The sequence below is a fragment of the Nannospalax galili genome, unplaced genomic scaffold (genome assembly GCF_000622305.1).
Source record: "Nannospalax galili isolate Female #2095 unplaced genomic scaffold, S.galili_v1.0 scaffold271, whole genome shotgun sequence".
NCBI lineage: Eukaryota > Metazoa > Chordata > Mammalia > Rodentia > Spalacidae > Nannospalax > Nannospalax galili.
The window spans coordinates 5988152-5992971 of record NW_008331789.1 but is presented as its reverse complement, the minus strand read 5'-3'; the positions used below and the strand labels follow the sequence as shown (position 1 = coordinate 5992971).

General features: G+C 42.7%; 1 pseudogene; it reads left to right on the top strand.

The window, feature by feature from the left end:
- The first annotated feature begins 353 nt into the window (after positions 1 to 353).
- Positions 354 to 817, top strand: LOC103728900 (annotated as a pseudogene).
- The last annotated feature ends 4003 nt before the right edge of the window (positions 818 to 4820 follow it).

Genomic DNA, 4820 nt, shown 5'->3' with positions numbered 1-4820 from the left:
CAACTGCTCTGATTGTTGTCAGATATGGGACATAATGTGCAGCAGTATCTCTTCAATAGAGAACCAGAGGGGGCTCATGAGAGCTGCTTGGAGTCTCATCAAGGACAGATGGACATATAACACTGTTGGTTTTCAGACACTTTTACTACTGAAGAGAACATATCTTCTGAAGAATACAGATCCAACCCTCATCAGCTGATGGGGATGGGGATAAGAATCTCCCCTGATTAGCATCGAAAGACTCAGAAACAGAGCCAAGGTGGAGGGCTCCTGGGTGTTCCCTTGAGAAAGCTGCTGCAAAGAAAGTGCCCAGAGTTTCGCACTTGTAGACACTGGGTAAACCCCTACTCAGGATGCCAGGTGAAAGCTGTAGCTGCACTTCTACGGTTCCCCCTCCAGCCAGCTTGGTCCCCTTGGAAAAGAAAGGCTCCCAGGCCAGCACCCTCAGCTCTGCCTGCCTCCAGCAGCAGCTGCACCATCTGCAGTTAGTTCACCTGTTTTTCCCCCGGGCAGCCAGAAGACGAACACTGCAGCTGGTGTGGCTACAGGAGCTGCAATGCGGCGCACACACACTGGGGTATGCCATCACTGGGGGCTTCACTGGAGGTGGTACTGCTGAGCTTGCAAAGCCTGACATCACATACCAGGAGTCTCAGGGAACCCAGCTGATGGAGCAGCAGTCTGGCGGCCCTTGCCTTTTTGAGGTCAGTTTCTGGAATGTGCCCAGAAACAGAGTGACATCGAGCTCTGTGAGGGTTTCAACGGGGAAGCAGGGCAGACTTGCAAATGCAGGGCTTCTATAATCAAGAAGTTCTAGCTGGAGAATTGGAAAATCGGCTCTGATGACCAACCTTACTTTAATGCAAAACCGCAATTGATCGTGGTAGTGTGAGCCCCAAGCAAACCTGGCTGTTAACAGCTCTATTTCCCAAGAACGGCTGTGAAACAGTGTGTTCGCTGAACAGTTCAATGAGATGTCTGTGGTTTGGGGCTGAGCAAGTGTTTGGCCTTCTTAAATCAGATGTGTTATGTTTTATTTGTGAGTTAACTAAAATGAAGTGATTTTATTCAAAGAAAGAAAGAAGGAAGGAAGGAAGGAAGGAAGGAAGGAAGGAAGGAAGGAAGGAAGGAAGGGAGAACCCAGTAAGATAGCTCAATAGGGAAAGGCTCCTTCCACCAAGGCTGATGACCTGAGTTCAATCACTAGGACCCACATGGTAGAAGGAAAGAATTTATTCAAGCAAGTTACCTGCTGACCTCCACATATGTGTTATGGCATGCATATGCACACACACACACACACATAATTGAAATAATAATTTCTTAATAAAAGAAAGGCAGGAAAATGAGAGTGTTGGGACACATTCAACTGTTTGTTGAGTGTCTGTCATTCGTTAGGCAAAATCCCAAATATTGAACACAGCACAGGCTACAACTAAGTAACCTGCAAAGTATAAGGCGCAGAGGCATTGCAGCAGATCAATTCCAGCTGTGACACTAACAGGCCATGTGGCCTGTGCATGCTGCTTAACCCCCTTGTATCTTTGCTTCTATATTTAATATGAGCATCATGAATCTCAGTTCTAAGAGCCCCTATATGGAATAAGCTAGGGGATACATATCGAATGCCTGGTTAAAGTAGACACCTACACAAATAGTAATTATAATTCTATTTAACATTATAGATTCAACTCCCTGTAGAAAAGCTACTGCCAGTTCTTGTCACAATGTGCAAAGCATCATCTTTAATCTAAGTACGTGTTCTAGTTACTTTCCATTGCTATAACAAAAACACTGACCAAAACCAACTTAGGGAGGAAAGGGTCTATTTGGCTTACAGCACATATTATTTTGTATGTGTCAAGGCAGGAACCTGGGTAAGAACTGAAGCACAGATCATGGAGGAATACTGCTTACTGGCTTGCTCCTCTGACCTGTGCTCAACCTGCTTTCTTATAAAACCCAGGACCACCTGCCCAGAGGTGGCACCACCTACAGAAGGATGGCCCCTTCCCCATCACTCAAGAGCCAAGAAAATTCCTCACAGACATGGCCACAGACCAATCCAGTAGAATAAATTCCCCAAGTGAGATTTCCTCTTCCTAGGAATGCCAATTTGACAACCGAAGCTATCCATCATTGTGTGTTACAGAATATAGATATTTCATTTTAGGATAAAAAATACAAATGGGTGTCCATGGTATTAAAATGTGCATTTCTGGGATCTATTCACCTCTATATCTTTCTTTTTTTCTGCATGGTATGGTAGGCATCATGATTGATTCTGTGTCTACTTGACTGAGCCACAGATGACCAAACATTTGTTCATACAGTATTTGTATGTGTTTATGGGACCCTTTCTTAATGAAGTTTGCACTTGAATCAGTGGGCTGGATAACCCAGATTGCTCTCTTCAACATGAGTTGGGCCTCATCGGTAGAAACTCTGAACTGAACAAACAGCTCCTAAGAGCAAGAGAGCTTCCTAGAACAATGGCAATAGCTTGTATTTTGGGGGGTTTCAATACACTTTTGATCAACAACTCTTGAGGGGAGGTATTGCCTGTCTGCAATGAGCTTTTGATTTGTCAATTTATGACTTCTGGGATGAGCATAATCCCTTGTGCTAATTGGATATCTATATCTATACATATCTTTAAAAATGGATATATATATAATATGTGAAGCTTATAAGTGTGTTTCCATATGGATTTTTCAAATATCCTTAGAATTAGCTACCCCTCTCTCAACCCTCTCCTCTGTCTTTCCATTTCTGCAGGGATTTGGCTTCTGGTAGGCTCATCATGCTCCAGTAGATAGCCCTAAACCCAGAAGGCAGCACAAATAGAATTTAATGGTTTATTAAATGAAAAATTAAATTAAAGAGGATTCAACATTGGAGGGAAAAGGAGGTGGGGTGGATACGGGAGGAGCTAAGGGGAAGAGTAGGAATGGATACAATCAAAACACTTCGTATAAAATTCTCAATGAAAATAAAAAGATTTATTTTAATAAAAGAAGAATAGCAAACTCCTCTTGACTGATCATCTTGAACTGGGACACCAAACTTTACTTCCCACTGGATTTTAAAAGAAGCAGTGTCTCTTCCTGGGTCTAGAGCCTGCTGGTTTTCAGGATGGCATGCAAACAGCTGGTTCTTTGGGGTCTGCAGCTTGCTAACTGTAGATCTTGGGATTTATCAGCCTTTATGAGTAGATGAGGCAGCTTCTTATTGTACACACACACACACGTACACACACACACACACACACACACACACACACACACATATACACACACACACACAAACCACTCTTTTGAATCTGTTCCTCCAGAGAATATTGGCTAATACCATTGAAAATTTTGAAACCTAGATGGGACTGTCCCAGTTCTCAGAGAGAAGACAGGACAGTTTGTGTCTCTTTTAGTGCTTAATCTGGGGCCCCTGCTCTGGAATTCTTCCCTTTCTGCTTCCTCTAAATAACATATGACATTTCATGTTTAACGAGTAAGTGAACACAAGTTAGAGTTCTTTTTCATAAAAAGGGATGAAATCTAGATTTGGAAGTCATGGCTTCCCCTAGAAGGAAAGACAAAGATAGGCCCTCCAAACACCAATCCAGGATAGTGGTCAATAATCTACTCAGTACATACTGTGAACCAGGAATGCACTGATATATTATCACTTAATCTTCATCAAAGACTGCTCTTGTCTCCACTTTTGGAAAGAAAACCGAAGCTCAGTAAGAGATCAAGATTTCAGAACCGTAAAGCAACAGGACTGTACATATCAGCTGGGTGTCTAGAACTTAACAGTCTCATTATGATGGTAAACCACCATAATGATTAGCTTATTCCTTAAAACTGGCCAAGAAAAGCATAACTTGTATTATGAGATCTCTTTCCAAAAATCCTAGTAAGAGAGGGCCTGGTTGTCCCTGAGGATGAGTGAGGCAGCTGAGTTTTCCTCAGGACTTCAGTTCCAGCCCCCCCTACCTCTCCAGTGGTCTGTCTCTCTTTATCAGCATCTCCACATGCCTGAGTGGTACACATGCATCTGGGAAGATGCCAAGGCCTGGCAGGTAATGCTTGGTTTACAGCCAAGCACACCTGCTTCATGTAGCCTGCCAACCCTCTTAGCTACTGCCTGTTGGCAGAATGACTATGTTCCTTCCATGCCTGCTGTATTCCACATTTCCTTTCCAGGGCTCACTCTCTAGCCTGTCTCTCTCACTGTTTCCTGCTGAGGAACACTTCTCCCCTTCTCATTTTAGGATGGACTGAGCTGTCATTTTATAAATAATAGCAAAGCAAAATCAAGCTTATTTTAAATGCTTTTTGTGAAAATCTACACGCATGGTTCATTTTTCATAAATTATTTGAGAATTTAAGATTCATGCTCCCTCCTCAAAATCTTCCCAGATGAGAGAGAGAGAGAGAGAGAGAGAGAGAGAGAGAGAGATTTCTTTAAGGGTGCAGCCCTAGTTTGGTCGATCACACTCTAGCACAACAGAGCTGCAAAGCAGAGCTGATTTTCTTCACGTATTTCTCTCTGCTCCTCATTCTTCTTGGAGAATTTTCAGCATGTCCTTTATACTCCTGTTCTTCCTGATGTTCTGCTGTTTGCCATGAAAATATGATTTCACTTGAACATGCTTCTAATTTAATAAATGTTCTGGGTTTTTGTCATGCAAGCAAGGTCTCTCTGCCACAAGACTTTTTAGTCAACTTTAATAACTCCCTGTATTCTATAGTTAATCATTTAGATATGCTATCTCAGGATTGGGGAAAAATGAAAACCCACTCGGTTGCATTCAGTTA